The sequence below is a fragment of the Sapajus apella genome, unplaced genomic scaffold (assembly GCF_009761245.1).
Source record: "Sapajus apella isolate SASKATOON/1434 unplaced genomic scaffold, GSC_monkey_1.0 scaffold4, whole genome shotgun sequence".
NCBI lineage: Eukaryota > Metazoa > Chordata > Mammalia > Primates > Cebidae > Sapajus > Sapajus apella.
In genome coordinates, this window is record NW_022436944.1 from 14,563,340 (window position 1) to 14,586,602 (window position 23,263).

Below are 23,263 nucleotides of genomic sequence, written 5' to 3' on the forward strand. Positions count from 1 at the left end.
CTTTTTCTCTAGTCTTTTTAACTTTACTTCCATTTAAGTTTGCTTGCTATTCTCAATATTGTTCTCCATGTTTCTTGCAGTATTTTGTACTGTGTGATTCTGCCAGTGTGTCCTGTATTTCCATAGCGATCTTACTTCCTATTCCACTTTCCTAAGTTCTTTTTTGGCTATAAACTCTCATATATCATATCCTTTTGTACCTTTTATTTGAATGATTGCTTTATATAGACAATTTTATTAAATATTTTTATTTATAACAATATTTTGGGTTATCTAATCTGTGGCAAAATTATTTTGGTAAATGTTCTTTGCTGTTTGATTTTTATATTCCTTTTCTCATTTGTGATATTTTGTTCTGTCTCACTGACTAAATGCTTACTGAAAATATGGCATGTCATTAGAATACTTTTCAGCCTTACCTGCCCTGATTTTTTATTGCTGTATTGGTTCATAGAAGCTCTCATGCTTAGCCCAAACATTCTGATGTTTCAGTCAGGATGCTGCATTGTATTACCTACTTTGGAAATACTGGCAGATTAGTCTGAGCTCTGCAATCATAGCCATCTTTCTCTGATTATTTCCATTATGGAAATAATATATTCTCAGAATGAGAATTATCTGAATTACAATATTCTTTGAATTTACTTATATTATTCTGACTCATAAATGTATCTTCTAGGTTTATTAAAAGTAAATTTTTCTTTACATTTTATATTATCTTTATTTTCTAGTATAGTACCATCTTTACTTTGTATATTTAATCAGGGTGATAAAGATTGATTTTTAAAAACAATTTTCAGTGTTATCCAAAAGCACTGGGAAGCCATTATAAAGTTGAATTAATTTTCAGTGTAAATAACATCATTTCTGTTCTTAAACACATGAGCCTTCTGTGATAGGAAATTTCACAATGTACACTTATAAAGCATAAGCTCCTACATAATAACCCAAATCCACTTGTTCATTGAACAAAGGAGAATTACATCTAAAAAGCACTAAAGAGATTATGAAAGTGAAACAAATTAAGAATCTATGTGCTCCTGCCTAATATGGCTAACAATTGGAGAATCTTCTCAGTAATTAACCATGCTGGACTCAGACTTCCACAGTATTTATAAAGATTCTTGGTTACAAAGGGTTTTATTCTGATGTATAAAGATTCTCCACAAATTTTTTTATGATGAGCTGATGTTAAATACTCAATTTTTGCTGAGAAGTGAATTTTTTTTCAGCATCATCAGGGATGTGCCCATGAATAAAATCCCATTCAAATAATATGTGAAGCCAGAAATTTGTAGAAAGAAAATTGGAGAGGTTTTATAAATAAACCTATGTTTTTAGAGGAAGGACTTGTTTGAATTACAAGTAAAATTGACACTGTGAGGATGAGCCTATATGAGGGTATAAGACAGTGCCTTCCAGATTCCTGTAGTTTAGCATCTGATTAGTTCAAATTCCTGCTCCTCCTATAGGAAGTATGGTGCTGCCTATTTAAATGCCTATTATAAATGCAAAGGAGGTCATGAATCTGATATATACTATGTATTACAATATTGAAACACCATAATTATGCTTGAAATTATGATTTAGTTTCATCAGCCTATGACCAAGAACAATTTTTTCCATATCATTCTGGTGGTAACCAATTTAGTTTTTTAAAGGGACTAAAAATATATTTGCTGAATTTATAATAAATGATTACACTTGTAAAAACAAAAAAGACACTTCTATAGAAGGCAACTCATTTAGTCTCCGGATTTTCAAAATAAATCTTTACCTGGGATTCTGTCCTCTTCATTGATGTTAAAAATTTTTGTGGTTTTACTTTTTTGTCCCTTAAAACTTTTATGCTGTGTGAGTTAGTTTCACCAGTCTGTATTTTTCATATTAAATAAGTTGTCTTAGGTTTTCAAAAGGTTAATAATTTAACTCTTCTCCAGTTGTTAGATACTTGGTCATTCTAAAGATATATTTTATAGAACATACAGTGGCTTGGTAATGCTTTCAGCTGGATAAAGGGTAAAAGGGGCTAAAAGAGTGCCGGTATTTAATAACAACACAAAATCCAACTATATATATTTAAGGCTTATATATTTCAAGAACACTTTATCTTTCCTATATTTGAAGTTCATTTTTTTCTTGACCTTACTGTGATAAGATTTTTTTCTATTTTCACTCCTTCTTTGTAATCTGCCCTACTTTATCACTCATTTTTGTCTGTATGTCCCTAAGGACCCTATCACCAACCTCAGCCATCGCCTGTAAGACTAGAAGGAATACTGTAGTACCAGTCATTTCTTTGTACCCCTGTGGTGCTTAGCATAGTGCTAGTTCAAAGAAAGTTCCATATGAACATACATGTGCTTTTGATCACTTGATCATAGCTTTACCAGTGATGGGAAACTTTTAATGGGTTCATGTTTCTGATATGTGTTTTTCTACTGTCCCAGCTTTATTATCCACAGGACTGACTCCTCTTCTTTATCTCTTTCTATTTGTAACTGCTTTTCTGTTTTCTACCCAGCTCCTTTAGACTATTTGAATTCACCAGATGACATATAGTCTTCTTTTACAAGGTTCCATGGCCACCAAAATCTATTTTGTTTGAAAATTATTTTTGCCTATGCTATTGCTTCTGTTGGGTTATTACTCACATTTTGTTTTTACACCATAGTGGTTTTAAAGTAAAAATAAAGTAACAAATCCATATTCTTCTAAAAGCTCTATCCCCTTTTGGATTCCCAACATAGGCACAGTAGATTGTCTTGAATAACCCATGCATCCTTTTCCTCCTTTTTTCTTATAATCATGTTGCTGCCAATTCCCCTGGTTGCTAACACCAAGGCAACAACGTTGCTAACCATGCTTACTAAAGATTCTTCTGCTGTTCCTGGTCAATGCTGAGGCTCCACATCAAGGACCCTGACACCTACATCAAGGTCACTCTCTGGCATCTTTCATGAAGCACTGGTGCAATTTCCTATTGTTGCTTCAGTGATTAGCCCATCTCCCAGTACTGCAGAAACTAGAACCATTGTATTGAATGACTTGTGCTTGCACATTGTTTTTACTCTTTTAGGTTTTACTTACTCTTTTATTGCAAACTGTTTGGCCTGGGAACCTACTTTTGCAGTCTGGCCTAAGGACAACCTGAGTAATAAACACCAAGCTATTCTCAGAATCACCATGACAGTTACTCTATTTCCAGTCTAATTCTATGCCAAAATTTAACTATACTGAAAGGATAATGGTTTCAATGTAATTTCTTCCTTAAAAAATGATTACTGAGATAACATAATGTTATAAAATTAGAAATTAACCATTCATTTCCAAACACAAATGATGAAGTACTATTTTACTCAATAATTTTTCTGTATGCACTTCCTCTTCATTTATAATATAGAATTAGAGTCAAAGAATCTACTCCCTTTGAGGCTCATCTATGCTTAATATACAACTCTGAAAATAGGAAATATGCTATAAGTGGTGATGATGACCTTCCCTTTTAGATGCAGATACTTATTTGATATACATTAGTACGATGTAAGCATTTCACTTGTTGAGTACCTTAGCCTCTTAGTTTGTCACAATCATTCCTGATGGATTGACATGAATTCCTTCACATATATGAAAGAAAATTTGAGTGCTCTTCTCTGCTTATTATAAGGTAGAGGAAAAGGAGTGGTGGCTCAAATAAAGTAAGAGAGAATGGTGACCAAGTGTTCATAACATTAAAAGTTGGGGGACATAAACTTCAAAGAAAAAGAAAAGCTATGTAATTCTCCCTTATGTTTCTTGAAGAATTAAATAGATCATCACCTGCATTAAGTTTCAACAAACCATTACCCTGGATGAATTACAGTAAAGAAGATAGATCATTTTCAGAGACTTTTGCTGAAACCCCTCAAAGGATGCTATCTCTTTGAGTAATGGCTTTTGTCAATAATCATCACTGGTAACAATGCTCCCTAAGAAATATGACATTCAGAAACAATTATGACTATGAACATAGCCCTTTAGATATTTAATTATGTAATTACAGAATGCTAAATTTTTTTTTTGCCTTCTGAGATCTCTAAATGTTTACTGAAGTGTGGTCATTAGGTTGCTAGTTCATAGAGAAATATCAGGTATCTCATAATCAAATATTTCTGATAAATTAGTATTAAATAAAATTAAATGGGTGTTAATATTATAGGGGCTTTTCAGAGTGTTTATTATGCAAATAAAGATATACATGACCAAAGGAAGGACTTTATGAACCAAAGATTGGTTCAGCTGCATGGAACAGAAACACAATTATACCAGTTTACCCAAAAAGATACTTTCTTTTCTTTACCCCATAAACAGAAGTCCAAGGAAAAATAGTTCAAGGCTAGTTTAATAGCTTAATTAAGTGATCAATTTACTTAATTCAATTTTTCTGCTCAGCTATTTTTTTTTTTTTTTTCCAGACAGGGTCTTACTCTGTCTCCAGGCTGGAGTGCAGTGACATAATCTTGGCTCACTGCAACCTCCGCTTCCTGGGTCCAAGCAATTCTCCTGCCTCAGCCTCCCAAGTAGCTGTGACTATAGGTGCCTGCCACCACGCATGGCTAATTTTTGTATTTTTAGTAGAGATCGAGTTTAACCATATTGGCCAGCCTGGTCTTGATCTCCTAACCTTTTAATCTGCCTGTCTCAGCCTCCCAAAGTGCTGGGATTACAGGTGTGAGCCACTGCTCCTGGCCTCAGCTAATGTTTTTAGGTGACTTTCGACTTAAAGTTCTTAGGAAGACTCACACATCTATTGCCATTGTATTACAATTGCTTATGTAGGGATTTCACCCAGTGGGTTTTTGCTTAACTTTCAAAGCCAGAACTCAGTTACATGCTCTCAGAAAGTCCAAAATTTTGTGGAAGTGAGATTTAAAACCAGGGACATTTTGTCACTCTGAACCAAATCAGGATTTTGCTGGTGAGGAAATTGTGGGGAATGGATATTGGGAGGCAAATAGAAGTGTTTGTCATGCAGCATTCTTTAACTAATTTTATCCACAGCCTCCTCATTTCTCCTCCCCAAATTTTAATGCATTGTCTGACAAGACAGGGGACATACTGATTCTAATGTAACTCTTCAGATATACATTTTTAAAAGAACCCCAAATACATTAAAAAAATACTTGCATAAGGTCACATGCTTTCATTAATTTTATTTTAAATAGAATTGCAGAGAAGTTGAAGTAAATGCCTAAGTAATAACAAGGAGATAAAGATTAATGTGTCTCAACAAGCTTGTAAGTATTTTTTACAGGTGTTTCATTGTTAGACACTTTAGTTCTCTCTTTATTTTATTTCACGATTCCTAGTTTAAAAAATTATCTTAGCATCTATCTTCATTTGCAAATTGAGAGGTTTAGTTATTGAGATCATCATAAGAAGCAACAATTTTAGAACTTCAAGCAGACATTTTTAATGTGGGCCATTTGTCTCTGATATCAATTTTATCTGATTATTACATATGCATGCTACAAGTGACAGATAGTTTTAATATCACCATGATTAATAGAATATTTTTCTTAGGTTCTCCTGCAGAGAAGAATATCATGATGAAATATTGATAAAGTTTTTCCAAGAACAGCAAAATTGTTATAATCCTTTAAAAAGTCTTTAAAACTAAGATTGTATTTTCTCTGACTAAACAGCAAAGGTACTATATTTTACAGGTGAAGATTGAAATGCTTTATTAATTTTGTAATGGGAAAATCATCTCATGAAATTTCTGTGTTAATCATAAAAGGGTCTTACCAATGGCATTGGTCCTCATGGAATTAGGTCATAGTTGACTAAGATTAAATTTGTCAATGACATCAATTTGGGAGCTTAGCGACTTAGAAATTTATATTAAAATTGTAACTTTTGCTCTAATTTTTTTTAAAAAACTAGTTAAAATATGGACTACCCTCAGGAGAAACAAGTGTAGTGTACTTTACATAGGGAAGAGAAAATTGATAAAATATCAATACCAGATTGCTTCTGGTACTGTGTCTTAATTTTTTTATATAACTTTGCCCTTATTCTCACAGAGAAATTCTTAAGGAAAGTATGCTTAAAGAATAGAACAATGCATGTTCTAAAATTATACATTCATATACTCAGAAAGCCTTCTTGAAGGATAGCTATTGCGAAGCACTGCTCTACACACCAGGGAAGTCAGCAATGAACAAGGTTGACAAGTCCCTATTCTCTTGGAGTGTAAGTTCTAGCCAGGGAAAACAAGTAATAAGCAAATCAGTATACCAGTGACCAGTTGTATTAAAAGAGAGCAGAGAAACCACGGGTGACTGGGGACAGGGTCTGGAAACACTTCATGGGGTTTAGCTGAATGGGCTGCTAGTTATAATGGCTTTACCTGCCTTTTATTTGCCTAATCTACATGTATCATTTAATAAACATCCTGATTCTCTAGCCCAGGACATCACTGTTCTAATCGCTCACATTCTCCCAAAGCCACAGTGTAAGAGTGAAAATTGGCAATTAATTGGTGTAAGAAGACTTGAATTCACATCTTAACTTCACAGTTATCTTAGTTTTTGTACCTCAAAAATTACTTCATGCAATTCCATCAAGAGTTAAGTGGCAGAATGTGTTAAAAACTTATAAACTGAAAAAGTTCTATTCAAACGTCTTTTCTCTCTCCAGAATAAAAGTTCATTCACTGTTCATTTTTTCACTGATGTACTCATTAAATACTAGTTAACTTGGGTATGATATAATTCCTACTTTTAAAGATCTTTCAAGTGGGAAAAACAACAAACCAGTCTCACATCTTTATCGTAAGAAACAAACAAACATGCCACAAGTGTGGCCTGGCAGGAATATGAACATTCCCACCTCTTTTTTTCCTGTCTAACACCAAGCACAGTTTTTCTTCTTCTCTGTGCATTTCAAAGGAAGAACAAGTTTGAAAAATTAGAAAATCCTTGTGTGCAAATATGAGGAACTAGTTTTTCTTCCTTCATAGACTAGCAAGAGTAGCAACTCACAGAGGAAAGGAAGGAAGAACAGTTCCTTGTTGTCTCTATGGAAACACCACCATAATTCTAGCCACTTGTAAGACCCCTGGCCAGAGGGCAAGAACTTGGATACCTTGTGTAAGAATGAAGACTAAGAGAAGATGAAAGCTCCATGAGGAAAAGTAGAACTGGACAGAGTCAGTGAACAAACCGTTACTTTTACATAAAATTCACTATCGTATCTTTCCTTTATCCTAAGTAATATCTGCAAAGGCTCTTCTGTTATTTCTACCTAAATATACACGTGTGTCTGTCTGTCTGTGCGTACATCCACATTATTTTAAATATGAATTACTCTAACAATAAAAGTAAGTCTGGCTTCTTTTCAAGAGTCCTTTCACCAACCTAGGAGATCTACCGTCTAACAGGAATGATTACTTAACCTTTTTTTAAAAAGTATTTATTAATATTTTTACAGTTTATAGAGACATTTTCTTTCAAAAACACAGATTCAGTTAATGAAATAGTTAAATAATGTCAACAACTAGAAAATGCATTTTCTGAAAGGGCCCTTAGAAACACCATCAGTCTTACTGCCTCTATGTGGCCAACACCTGAATAATAACTGTCCATCTCCAATCCAAATTCTGCACATCTCTCACACTCCTAACTGCAAACGGTACACCCATATTTGGGGATCCAATTCTTATGACACATTTCATTGGTTTTAAGTTGAATTCATTTCTAAAACTTGATTCTTATTCTGGACTTTTTGAGAAACCCATGCTTAAAACTTTGTTATTTTTTGTTTGTTTGTTTGTTTTTCTTTAGTCTAAAAAAGAAAGGTATATGTGCAGAATGTGCAGGTTTGTTACCTATGTATACCTGTGCCATGGTAGTTTGGTGCACCTATTGACCCATCTTTTAAGTTCCCTCCCCACCCCCAACAGGCTCTGTTGTGTGGTGTTCTGCTCTCTGTGTCCTTGTGTTCTCCTTGTTCAACTCCCACTTATGAGTGAGAACATGCGATGTTTGGGGTTTTTTGTTGTTGTTGTTGTTCCCATTCTGTAGGTTGCTTGTTCATTCTGATGATAGTTTCTTTTGCTGTGCAGAACTCTTGAGTTTAATTAGTTCCCATTTGTCCATTTTTGTTTTTGTTGCAGTTACTTTGGCATTTTCATCATGAAGTCTTTGCCCATGCCTATGTCCTGAAGGGTATTGCCTAGGTTTTCTTCTAGGCTTTTATGGTTTGGGTTTTTACATTTAAGTCTTTAATCCATCTTGAGTTAATTTTTGTATAAGGTATAAGGAAAGGGTCCAGTTTCTGTTTTCTGCATATGGCCAACCAGTTTTCCCAGCACCATTTATTGAATAGGAGATCCTTTCCCCATTGCTTGTTTTCATCAGGTTTGTTGAAGATCAAATGGTTGTCGATGTGTGATGTTACATCTACACATCTGAGGTCTCTGGTCTGTTCATCGGCCTATATGTCTATTTTGGTACCAGTACCATGCTGTTTTAGTTACTGCAGCATTGTAGTATAGTTTGAAGTCAAGTAGTGTGATGCCTCCAGCTTTGTTCTTTTTGCATAGGACTGTCTTAGCTATACGGGATCTTCTTTGTTTCCATATGAAATTTAAAGTAGTTTTTTCTAATTCTGTGAAAAATGTCAATGATAGTTTGATGGGAATAGCACTGAATCTATAAATTACTTTGGGAAGTATAGCCATTTTCATGATATTGATTCTTCCTATCCATGTTCCATTTGTTTGTGTCCTGTCTTATTTCCTGGAGCAGTGATTTGTACTTCTCCTTGAAGGGGTCCTTCATATCCCTTGTTAGCTGTATTGCTAGATATTTTATTCTCTTTGTAGCAATTGTTTGCTTCCTTCCTCTCCGTGGATCATGCCAGCCTCCTAATCAGTTCTGGTGAGAGAATCTGAATACCTTGGTTGCCAGTGACGGATTCACACACTTATTATGGCTCTTTTGATGGGAGCTTCTGAACACTGATGTTTCTAGTCGGCCATCTTAGCCCTGCCCCTAAAATTTTAGGGTTATTTTAAACTTAAAAATAAGTTTTATTTTTCATTCATCACCAGTATCTTCATCCTATTTCTACTTGTGTTACTTTTGCCATCATCCTCTATGTATGTTTACTGCCACTATCTCATGATTTCCACTAAGACTATTACTACCAGTTTCCCTGCCTCCTATCTCCCACCTACCAAATGTAGCTTCTGGAGCATACTTCTGATTGTATCAACTCCAAAAATGTTGAAAGCTTTCCTATTGCTCACTACAGAGTGGTTCTCAACATAATGCTCCTTTGCAATCAATCGTGCATTTTGAACTAATAGTAATTTTTAAAAGTTTTAAAGGTATTTACTGTTTAAAAAATTTAGACGATCCAAGGTTGGCTTATAGAAATGTCATTCTCATTTACTTGCATTCCAATATGTGTTTCATGTAGGAAAAAGAAGGTTAAAATATACACTGACACATGGAGATTAGACATAGCCTACTCATAGGAGTGTGTCACATATATGGATGTCCTTATCCGTGTAGAATAATGGATGTTCTTATCCATGTAAAATAATGGATGTCCTTATCCATGAGTTTGAAACTCTTTAGTTTCAAACATTTAAGGGGCTGGGGAGAAAGCTAAGGATTAATTAAGGATTGAACCACCTTCTTTGCATGGGTGGTTCTAGCAACTCACTTTGGAATATAGGAGAGGTCACACCTATTGTTTTAGGGAAATAAAAGCGAAACAAATCGAGTTTTATTTTAACATCTTCTTTCACTAAAAGCAGATCTATAAATTATATGAGGAGGTAAAATATTCCCTGAGATTCCCAAATCTCTGGCTATGGACAAATATAAATTTCTGATTGCAGCAGTTGCTGGAGCACGTTTCCCTACTGACCCTAGTGTTTGGTTCTGAATGTGACATTCTTGTATTTCTTTACTCCCTGAGACTTTGGCTGTGCCACTATGCAGAAATGAACTAAGTGCTATCCTTTGAAAGATCTGTTTATAAGGTTGGCCTTTGGCTGGTGTCTGGGAACTTGAATTTCAGGAGGATTCCCACCATTCCCAGAACCCGTAAGAGTGGCTCATTGTAGCTAAAATGTTTGTTCAAATAATTCATTTGTATTGAACATGTGCTTTTGTTCTGGGAGTCTGGAATTTTGATCTGTGCCTGGTAGATATTATCTCTGCTAAAATAAAAGCTTTAGACAAATTAAATTTAGCAGCATTTATTCAAGGAAAGAATGAGATATGAATCAGGCAGTACCTTGAACCAGTAAAGGTTCAGAGAGATCCACTTAGTAGTGTGAGAAGTGAGCTTTTATAGACCAGACACAGAAGCAAACTAGAGAATTTATTTGATCAGCTACAGCAAGGCATCGGCCTTATATGGGCATGTTGTGATGAGTTGGCAGGCTGTAATTCATTGACCTTGGCTGCTGCGATTGGCTAAGATTCAGCTATTTGTTACAAGAATATTCTCTCAAGTTAAGCTTTTAATTTAAGTAGTAAGCTAGGTTGCAGTTGGTACATAGAGACTCAAGGTACAGAGGCAGGCTTGGGCGAAATTTTTAATTTAATTTAACACCTATATGACCAGCTCTCCATCAAAACTCTGGGTGCTAAGGTTTTAAAAAGCTTCCCTAGTTAGCAACATTTCGCATGTATTGTCACAGTTCACAGAGGAGGGGAATTAAATGTGTCTTATGCAAATCCACTGGGATAAGACCCTTGTAAGCTCCCACCTGGTTTTTCCTGATCTTTGCCCCATGTGCCCTTTCTTTTTGTTGATCTTGTGAATCCTTCTACTACAATAAGCCTTAGCCATGAATATGACTATACACTAAGTCCTGTTAGTCTCCCTAGTGAATTATTAAACCTGGGAGTCGTCTTAGGGAAACCTCACTCCCAACATAGTTACCATTGCCAGTTTTTTTGAGAATCACAGTGTTCTTGCTGAAATAATCTTAAAAGTATGCTTTGCTTTTTCAAATATTTAAAATTTATCATTCATAAAATTATAATCCTAGCCAAGAAAAATTAAAGTGATGTAGATTTCAAATATGTATCACTATATTTTCCTTCATAGCACTGAGGACCATCTCAACTATATTGCTTGAATGCTTTTATGAGTAGTTGCTTTTTACCCTTCTCTATGTAGTGAATAATTTGGCTTTGCCCAAAGATAGGTCTGGTCTTTTCCCTAGGCTTCTGGGAGGTAATTCATTTCATGACATCTTATGAGTCTCTTTGTTTGGGCAGACACTGGTCACACCAGTAAGAACAACCATGTAATTTAAGGTGGGGTCTTTGGGTCAAGTAGTATCAGTTGACCTGGAGGCTGAGTTTAACCAGAAGGGAAATCAGTCAATCAATCATGTCTACATAATGAAGCTCCAATAAAAACTCTGAACACTGAACTTTGATGAGCTTCTGTGGTTGGCAATATTTCTTGTGTACTGTCACACATCAATCCTGGGAGGGTCACCTGTTCTAGCTCCACAGAGGACAACAGAAGCTACTTGCTAGGATCTCTTCCAGACTCTATGTATTTCTTCTTTTGGCTGATTTTGATCTGTGTTCTTTCCCTATAACAAGCTGTATCTGTGAATATAATAGCTTCCAGTGAGCTCTGTGAATCCCTTTAGCAAATTATCAGATTTGAGCATCATTTGGGGAGCCCCTTGAACTTACAGTAGATGTCAAAAGTAAAGGATGTTTTGAGGACCATGCCCTCAAACATCACAGTTTGGCTAACTCTGAATAGACTCTTTTCCCCTTTCCTTGACTTTTTTTTTTCTTTGTAATTGCCAACTGCTGAGGCCAACTTCATCTACTTGCTATTTTGTAAATATTTCTTTATCTGTTCCACTTGTATAAGACAGGATAAAGGTGGGTCAGGGCAGTTTGAAATGTAACCATAAGAAACATGTGTACAATACTCATAAAAAATAGCTACCAACAGAGGGCATGGGCATAAACAGGCTTTCACATTACAGATGGCTTTATAGCTATGATTCACCAACCCTGGAATGGAAAGAAGCTCTAGGAACACTACTCTAAACAATACATTGCACTAGAGTATTCTTCTTGCTTAGTCAACAGTGGACCCTCATATGTCTGGTACATTTTGATTTATCTGAGGCAGAGGAAAATCCCAAATTCTTAATTTTTAAATCTCCCATATTTTGGGACAAATAATAGTTTTTCCCTTATTTTAACCCCTAAGAGTTACCTAAGTTAACCATAAGTACACTATTTCATGGCTCCTGAGGCAGCATGCTGATGCCACACTGACCTAACAAACAAATAAAACAATGTATCCTATTAACATGTTATTTCGGATCAAAATTGTGTTAAGGTATGTGCATTGAAGATAAATATAAATCCTTTTATTTAAGGCAGAGTTCTTGTTCTAAATTTAAATACTTTTAAAAGTGTTTAGTTTCTAAATATAACACTCAAGCAGGGTTTCCTATGAAACACTATATTGAAAAGTAGAATTAAAAACCCAAAGTTTTTACCCTTGCATCTCTTTAAGAATTGGGAAAGAGAAGAATTTCATAAGCTTCTGTTTTCTCTGTCCATAATCAAGAATTTTAAGGTTAAGAACACCTAATAAATAGAAAGGAAAATCCAGTGTCTACATCTTCTCTGAAGTAACAAAACTCAGGCTCTAAATTTACTGATATAAATAGTCATAGAGAAGAATCATTGTCAAACACCTCTGTGCTTTTTTATATCCAGTCAGTGCATTCCAGCTTCTGGATAGTTTTCATCTTCCAACCAGCACGCTCTTCAGAAAGTATAAGCATGTGGGCAAGAGGAGATCAGAGAACAAGCTCAAAAGAAGTGATTTTATTTCCTATTTGGGTTTTTCAGAAGAGAAAAGTATATGAGTGTGAAGAAGAAAAGAGTGATGGAAAATGGGGAAATTTTTCTCCTAATGCTAGCATGGAAAGAAGCAATTATTTCTGTTCAAATATGATGATGACTAGATAAACTATGTTTATGTTTTAATAAACCTAGTTGGACTACTATAATTTTTATTAATTTAGTCTTAATCTTTGAAATGGCCTCTATAGATTATTAGATGATTGCTGTTGTAGATTTAATCTCCCACTCTCCCCATTTTGATCTTACCATCTCTGTGGTGAAGTGAAAACAATGGGAAGCCAGATACGTTTCTGTCTAAGCTCATTTAACTCTTCTTAAGGCTCTCTTATTCTTTAGCTGTCAGGAAAGCCTTACCTGCGACTTTCCCTCTTATTCCTCTTACTTTACTCAGACATACCTCAAGCTACCATTCGTTTTTGCCCTTCCTGTTCATAAATATCTACCTTTTCAGTTTCCTTTTCCATCTTTACTCTTCATGTCCATATGTCAAAATAGCATAAGCTCCTTAAGGGCAAGGATTTTCTTGCCATGTTGTCTTGCCATATTCATTGCCATATTTTCAGTGCCTAGAATAGTTTCTGGCATATGGTAGGAGCAAAATAAATTTTTTGTTGAATTAATATTTCCACCGTAATTTTTTAAAAAGCTAATGTCTTTGATCTTCATTGTAACAAGGCAAGCAGGTTTTTACCATAGTCGCTGCAGCATTCAAGTAGTGAACATGCTGTTTGTTGATAAGCTGGGCTCCACTAGAATTTGACTTTGAAGTACAACTTTCCCAAAACATCTCATATTGAATACATTCAATAACCTAAATCTAATCAATAAGGTAGAGGTAGCCTTGAAAGAGACTTTCTCCAAACATGCTGAGGTTTCCAAACCTTTTTTTGCTTATAGATCTTCCATTCATTTAAGAGAACTTCTTATCTTATTACTAGAAAGTTGAATGGATTGGAATGAAGTATAGCATAGTCTCCTCAATATATTCCAATAGGCTAGTAAAGCAACCTATGTGTTTACACTTTGAATATATATGTGTAGAATCATCTGACAGAATCAGTGTCTCAGTGTTATGGGAGTCCCTCTTGAGACTCTCTGATGTCATGATGCTGTGATATTTCTTATTTCTCTTGGGAAGAATATGGTATTAATAAGCTGTGACTAATAACCAAGCTGCAAAAAAACCGCTGTGCCCTTTACCCGTTCATTTCCCACAAGATAAATTATACATATTGTAACAATGAGAGAAGACAAATTACATATATTGCAAATTCGTGTAAGAAATCTCTCTTTATCTAGCAATTATATTTGCTGCTCAAAGTTTCTTTTGGAGAATAGAAAAAAAATCTTGTCTTTTGATGATCAAATGAGGTTAAAGATGTTGTGATTCAATGTCACCATTTAACCTACCTCAAATGAACTAAGAACTATAATTGGATGTCACTGGGGTCTTGGTTTCTGCTCCTAGGAAAGTAATAAAACAAGATAAAACATATTTCCCCATTGAAATAATTACGTGGTAATGCCCCATAAGCTTGTCTGCGAGTTGCAAGCAAAGCCCACTGTTTTTGTCCAAAGACCAAGTAAGCTAGATAAATTTGCTGTCCAGGCTACTTGAACTTTTGAAGAAATATATTTGCCAGAGGACTGTAAGTAGTACATGTAATATCTGGCTTTCACTTAGGATTTTCTCGATCAGGCAATAAAGAAGTAGTAAAACCGTTTTGAATGGTCTCTATCTCTTAATGTCTGCAACTTTTATCCCACTGTAATGGAGATAAACAAAGTAAGGTCTGGTCAGAGAAATGTCAGCCCTTAATTTATGGAGGTTTTGAGATACTAAAAGAACTTATTACCTCCCCTTGTGAATTACATGTAGACATTAAAGTATGATATGTTGTATTGTAATGTGCTGTTCTGAGACCTGGGCTGCCTGCCCAACATCTCCATGTGGAGATATTTCAATCTTAACAAATGTAAAATGAAGATTTTTAATAGTATTATCAATAATTGATATTACTTGTTTATCTTCTAGGTATGTGAAATTCCAAAAGAGATGTATTAAAGTCTCAGCATGAAAGCATAAAGTTATTTTATCATATTTTTGTGATAAACATTTCTGATAGCTTTTCCCTTAACCTGAGTTGAGAGACCACATTGTTTGATGCATGGACTTATAACTGCTATATTTGCTTTATAATAATACTTTTAATCATACATAATGTCTTTCTGTTTTACTAAGTTCCTTATCCTGATATTTCACCTTGAATGATGTTACTGCAACTCCTGATTTTTTAATTTGAATCTCTTAGCATCCCTTTGACCATCTCCATGTTTTCTAACTTTATTTATAATATTATGATTATTGAAAATAATAGATAACTTTTAAAAATCCTTTAAAACACTTTTTAAAATTTGAAATTCTATTCTTCTATAAGAGAATTTAACTAATTTGCATTTAGTGTATAAAGTAATACACTTGATTTTACCCCATTAATCTTTCATAGTAATACTATTTCAGTTTGTTTTTTCTTCATACTTTTCCTTTTAGGAATGTGATTAAAATTATTCAACATTTCATAAATATATGTATTATTCATACTAAGGGTTCATGTCAATTTCTTCTGTATTCCAATCTTGCTATATAAGTGCAATAGGGTACATGGGTGATTCTTCTAGTTCCCCTTTTCTTTCTCTCTCTTTTTTATTATACTTTAAATTCTGGGGTACATGTGCAGATCTTGCAGGATTGTTACATAGGTATACACATGCCATGGTGGTTTGCTGCCTCCATCTCCCCATCACCTACATTAGGTATTTCTCCTAGTGTTATCCCTCCCCAATCTCCCCATCCCCTGCTATCCCTCCCCTAGTCCTCTATCCCACAACAGATCCCAGTGTGTGATGTTCCCCTCCCAATGGCAACAAAAGCCAAAATAGACAAATGGGAACTAGTTAAAACTTAAGAGCTTCTACATAGCAAAAGAAACAATCATTAGAGTGAAACAGCAACCAACAGAATGGGAAAAATTTTTTGCAAGCTACCCATCTGACAAAGGGCTAATATCCAGAATCTACAAAGAACTAAAACAAATTTACAAGAAAAAAACAACCCCATCAAAAAGTGGGTGAAGGAAGTGAACAGACACTTTTCAAAAGAAGACATTTATGGGGTCAACAAACATATGAAAAGATGCTCATCAACACTAGTCATTAGAGAAATGCAAATCAAAACCACATTGAGATACCATCTCAAGCCTGTCAGAACAGCAATCATTAAAAAAATCTGGAGACAGCAGATGCTGGAGAGGATGTGGAGAAATAGGAACACTTTATTACACTGTTGGTGGGAGCATAAATTAGTTCAACCATTGTGGAAGACAGTGTGGTGATTCCTCAAGGATCTAGAAATAGAAATACCATTTGACCAAGCAATCCCATTACTGGGTATATACCGAAAGGATTATAAATCGTTCTATTATAAAGACACATGCACACGTTTATTCATTGTGGCACAGTTTACAATAGCAAAGACTTGGAACCAACCCAAATGCCCATCAAAGATAGACTGGATAAAGAAAATGTGGCACATATACGCCATGGAATACTATGTAGCCATAAAAAAGGATAAGTTCATGTCCTTTGCAGGGACATGGATGAAACTGGAAACTATCATTCTCAGCAACTGACACAAGAACAGAAAACCAAACACCATATGTTCTCACTCATTAGTGGGTGTTGAACAATGAGAACACATGGACACAGGGAGGGAACATCACATACTAGTTCCCTTTTTCAAAATTAAATTCTTGATCTACCTTCTCAGAACTGTTCTGATCTTCTTCTCTAGCCAGAAACGCTGAGGTTAGCTCTCCTTCTTGCCTCTTCCTCACAATTACTTCCAATCTTTCAGTAAGTCCTGTCAGTTCTGTCTCCAGACCATCTGTTCACCTCTTTCCATATCCACAGCTACCTCTGTAGTCTGAAAAATGTTTCTCTAGATAATGTAGTAATCTCAATTGATTTCCCTATTTCAGTAAAGAAAGAGACTATATAATACTTGACATAATTCTTGTAAGAAATTCCTCTTTCTTTTTGTCTTCTTACAAACTCATTTGTATTAAAAATACAAAACCTGATCATATTGTTTACTTTGCCCAAATCCTTCAGTTTCCCATTCCATGTTGAATACAATTTCAAAGCCTTCATTAATGGCTCTTAACCACATTGATTCCATCATTTGAGGAGAATACATTTTTTTCTTCCTGAATTGAGAAAGCAAATTTGTTAACTACAATCTTTATTGTTAAGAAAAAGAGCCTTGAAAGAAAAGTTCTGGTTCCCTAAAAACATTTTATTCTCTTAGAAGAAAAGCTAATATTATGTAACAATTAAAAGATCCATTAGTTTTAGAAATAGTCGACTTCACACTTAAAAGAGTAGATGAGAAAAAAAATTAAGGATAACTGGAACTTGTCTGGCTAGCAAATGCACGCCCGACTTTACTCTCTTTTCTGTCAATGAAATAGAAGACGGAGAAGTTAAATACTTTTATCTTAGTAACTTTTGTAACTAGAGGGTGGTGGCATGATATAGTTTTAGCTAATGAAACCTAAGTGAACATTTGCTGGGAGGAGCAGACATCTTTCGGATAACAATATTAGACACAAGCAGCCAGTGTTACTATCTTAACCCTACCCTTTGAAGGTGTAGCCTGGAGCTATGGAAGCCATCTTGCAATTGTGGAGAATTGTGTGAGAACCACCCTGGCATTAATGAACCATTTAATCAACAGCAGCAGCTGCCTGACTCCAGACTTCTAGTTATGCAGAAATAAATTATTCCTTTATAAAAGCACTGTTTTCTTTTACATGCAACCAAAAACATTCCTACGGTAACATGAGAATAGGACTGAAACAAAACTTCTAATAGGCAGTAGATTTCAACATTCAGATGAAAATTCAACTGTATAATGCATGATCCTTTACTTGCATTTTCCAAATATTTTAGTGTAGCTTTGAATTTTAATACTTTCATGTATATATATATACACATATATATTTCATACTATAAACTTACATATAAGAATACCTGAAAAGCCTAATTACTTTCATTTCTTCCATACTTATTTGTGAATTTTGAATAAACATATTTTTAATTTTAATAATTTTTAGTCTTTACCAGCATTCATAAGAAGGACTGAAGCATAAATCACCATAGTTTCTGTGGGGGCAAAAATAAAATTTACAAAAAATACTGAAGCAAAAAATTAAAAGTCTTTTAATGAAAAGTCATAAGTAGGTATATGTGAAATTCAAATACAATTAAGCTTTCAAAAGATGTTTGTTGTCATTTAGTATCATTTATGCTTTTATAGTTACTAAAGCTTAAAACTGCATTGTGACTTCTGGGAGACCACAATATCAGGCACTGTGGTAAGCACTGGGATAAAAAGGCATATCATACAAACATAGTTTCTAAGCTTAAGAAGTTTACAATCTGATGTAAAGGTTCTTCATCCTGAGAGCACACTAAATTACAGCAAAAATATAAAAATAACACTACACACACAGTTTCCAATGCCAACCCCAGGAATTCAGGTTGCATTGGTCTGAGATGGGCCATAGGCATCAGCATTTGTAAACTCCTCTGTGATCCTAATGTTCTCCCAGAATTGAGAGCCACTGATTTAATGCGTGAGCATTCATATTTATTTCCAACAAAACCTATGCAAACAAACCTTTTCCAAGGTGGGTTCCTTTAAGAAGTAGAATGAAATAGAATGCATTAGAGAAACCTGACCAGCATACTAGATAGTAGTCATCCTTTTGCACTCAGGACTTCAAGGTGGTAATTAATTACCATGTGTGGAATGTACATAACATTCTTGTTCAAGACTTTTCTGGGTAAGTGATGGGTGGCCTTTGCCTGTTTAAGTTCATGTTTCAAATCATTCTGAGATGCAGTAGTCCACACAATGCTGTTTGTAATAAACCCTCCCTTGAATGATGAAGATAGGCAGTTCTGAGAAATACTGTCTTGTTACTGACTTAGAGCATGCCATATGCGCCTCCATTTTTAAAACTGGAACACAGGAGAGTGGTTAATTACAGATTTCTATTATTATATTTCATTTATCTGAGGTGGTTTTTATATTACATTATGTGCTTTAGAAAGAAAAAGGCACAGGGTAAAAAACATTTTATATTTACTCTTCTCGAGTTATTTAGAAATGAATACAATGTGTAATGATAATAATAATTAGATTTTAAAAATATGTCAGTTGTTTTATGTGAGGAGAGTTGTTTTTGGAGTAAGTATTCATTGAGCACCTGCTTGGTGCTAAGTATTTTTCTGGACACAGGAGAAACAACACAGAAGAGGCCCTTTTGTTTGGAAGCCTGTAGTCTAATGAGGTAATTCTATTTTGTCAGAATATTTTGCTTAAGATATATAATTGCTCTACGAAATATATTTTTATAAATCATTCTTGATTTTTTTATTAATAGTTTTCTTAGAATAATTTTTTTATTTCAAAACAACAGGATTCGTTTGAGGTAAAGTTGACCATGCTTTCTGATTAACAGGACATTTAAAAGTATAGAGGCAAAATAAAGAAAAATCTTAAGTTTAAATAAAAAAAATCTCATAATCCTACATAATCCTAGAATTAACCATAAGTAATTTTTTTCTAAGAAATGGGATCTCTCTCTCTCCCCCAGGCTGTAGTGCAGTGGTATGATCCTAGCTCACTGCAGCCTTAAGCTCTTGGGCTCAAGTGATCCTCCTGGCTCAGTCTCCTGGCTCAGGTGCCCACCACCATGCCTGGTCATATTTTTATTTATTTATTTATTTTTAAGAGAGACTTGGTCTTGTAATGTTGCCTAGCTGGTCTTGAACTCTTGCCCTCAAGTGATCTTCCCACCTCCTTCTCCCAACATCCTGGGTTTATAGGTGTGAGATGCCATTAAGAAAATTATCAAGGAAGTAGAAAGTAATAATCTGGCATTAGTCATGTATGGGTGAAAGGACTTTTATTTTAGGAAACATTCCATTTGCATCTTGTCATAGCAACGGAAAGAAATTATAGCTAGAGGTAAGTCATGATGTCAGGTAGTTGGCAATGTTTGATTCCAGTAACACTTTCCAAATTCCCTTCCCTCATGTGGCTTACCTCTTAGCGGGTAGAATAGCTATAAACAAATTTTAAATATAAAATATCTAGAATGTTATAAATTATTGCCAAGGAGAAAAGAAGTAGGCAAATAGGAAATGACCTGTGGGATGGGCAAGGCTGGAGACAGGGAAGTATAGAAGGTTAAGCTGTACAACAGAGAAGTAGCAGGGTCTTGTATGAAAGAAGGTGACTGGTGACCTTGAGGGAAGAGCATTCCCAGCAGAGGAAACACCAGTGCACCGGCTCTTGGAGATGAGATGGGGACATGACAGCCTGATGGAGGAATGGGTAAGGGGCCAGGGAGGTGCAGTGGAGTGAATGAGGACAAGAACAGGAGACAAGGCCAGAGAGGGAAAAGGAGGCTAGATTCTGCACAGCCTTGAGGATCACCGTAGGTTTTTCAGCTTTTACTCAGAGTGAGATGGGAAGCCAAGGGAGAATTTTAAACAGGGAAGTGGTATGACTTTCTTTTTCCTTTAATGGACTAACCATTGCTACTATGGAATGTGGGTGTAGATTGAAGGGAACCAGGGGTAAAAGCAGGGATAATACTTTGGATCCTATTAGTAATTCAGACAAGAAGGAATTGTGGCTAGATCAGGGTAATAGCAGTAGAAAAAAGTTGCTAAATTATAATCCTTTTCTGCAAAATTGAAGGTGGATATTGACAGAAGATTAAAATTTCCTTCTATTTCCTCTACATACCTTTATAAAGAAGTTTTCTCAGAATTTAATTCCTAAAAATTGAACATGTAGAATTGAACTGATGCTGAAACCTAACCCCATTCTAACAACAAGTAAAAAGGATACATGGATACATGAACTAATTACAACATTCCCAGAATTAAGAGATGCATTTTTGTGTTTAATATTCTAATAGAAACTTTTAATAGACTTTCATCATTGTATAAATCATAATTGTAATAAAGAATGATAGGGTGATTAATAATAGACCTTCAAGTATGAATAAATTCAATAGGAATATTATGTTAAGACATACATCCTGTGGAGAAGTGAAATAGAAATTTGAGTACAAAGACTGAAGAGGATAGTGAAGGTTTTTGACTCCAAGAAAAAATGTGGTGATTACTTTTAAGAATGGATAAGGAAACACAACTTAGCTATTTCACGATGTATACATATTTCAAAACAATATATTACACACATAAATATATACAATTTTTATATGTTGATTAAATGAGCAAATTAGTAAAATGTGTTTAAAAATGGGAAAGCGTGACCATCAAATCAGTATGGTATTTAGATTCTGTGAGATACATTAAAGTTAGGCTGCCCCCAAATGCTGGTGGGCCTGGGCCCTCAGCAGAAACGAGACCTACCTGCTATAGACTTAGATATTTAGGTGTTATAAGTCAAGCTGAAAAATTGTTAGGAAACAATGCTCTATTTTACCTTGAAAAATGTTCTCTCAATGTCACAGAATCACAAATGTGTAAAGTTTTGGTTTTTATGTGTCCTAAAACTGGCATGGTGTTTGTGAGTACTGAATTTATTTATTATTATGTGCATTTGGGTATTCTTTTGGTGAACTAGCTGTGTTTAGATACATTTAAAAAGTAATATATAAGTGATTATGTGTTCTTTCATAAATGTTATTTTTATTCTATTTAGTGGATAACTATTTGTTGTAATTAACATTTTCACATAATTTGTGAAAATTTTTAATGACAGTAATAATCTAAAAACTTAAAAGCAAGTTATAATTATAATCACAGTGCACAAAACTGAAAGATATATTCATAAAGAATTATAGCAAATGCAAAAACACTAAAAATTTTTAATGTTTTTGAAAAAAGTTACTTTTAAATCAATTAATTTTTGAACACTGAATTTAACATTAAATATATTCATACGAACAAAAGTATTTGCAATTTTGTTGTTAAATTTCCATCCAGTTGTGAGTGCAGAAGAGGTCTGAATGTTCATATATATAAATATAAAGGTAATAGGAATTTTTTATTATTGATAAATAATCCTCAGCTACTGTGTACAACTCTTGGCAAGTATAGTTTTTATCAGAAATTAGAGAGTGAAGTAAATGGATATTTGACCTGGTAGGAAAAATTACTTTGTTATTTTAAGAACTTTGCATTCATGCCATGTGGTATAAGGATTTGATAAGTTAATCTATTTGTCTGTATCTTAAGCATTTCAAATAAATATACCCTGCCCTCCAAAGCAGCATTTGACTCAGACCTCGGTGGCAGTACATCTTCCAGGCTTTTCTAACATTTAAATGCACTTTAGTGTGGAGGACTAGGGAGATGTGCAAAAGTGATTCCCTGCTCTTGAAAGGTGTTAGTATTGAGAACAGATGTTTAGAGTTACAGGTCTTTCTGCATGAGTGTTAAATGCTAGGCTCCTGGTAATAGAAGGTCCTAGGCATTTTTAAATCAATTTATATGGTATGCCTTCATAGTATGTGAAGTCCCTCTTGCTTAGGTCTAAGAATTCTACTTCACTTAAAAGATCATTTTAATTTTCAAATTTCAATATTTACGAATATTAGAAAATATATTCCATGCAAGTGTTTACATTTATGATAAAAATTATAGGTTATAGTTGATAATGCATTATAGGATACAAAATTTTGCAAAATTATTTTAGAGCTAGTAAATCTGAAAACACTGGATAAAAAGCCTTATATGGTGCTAATTCAGTAGCCTTCCCACTTCTCAAACTAAATGTGTTTGTGCCCCTAATTTGAATGCTTGAAATTAAATCTATTTGGTATGCTTAGTTTCCCTTTTCCCTTTTCAGGCAGAGCTTTTTAGCCAGGATTGCTCATGACCTATGATTTTGCCTATAATTTGACCACCTCTAATTAAATCAGCTGTGTTCGGGATTTGATTCACATGGCAGGGACCTCTCCAGTACAACAATAATGAATGAAGATTGAGTTCCAAGTGTTTCTTTTAATATAAAATATGAACTTCAAAGAGGTATTGTGCTGCTGTAATCTTGAACTGGTCAGAGACAACTCTGTGGAGGAAAGGAACAAGTACTATACTAGAAAAAAACAGGGAAAGATTCATGCTTAATAGATATTACTATTTAATGAGAGTGATCACAGCTGCAGAGCAACAAAGTAGCTGCATAAACCTCACAGCCAAATTGTAAACACTCTCCAGAAACAGGA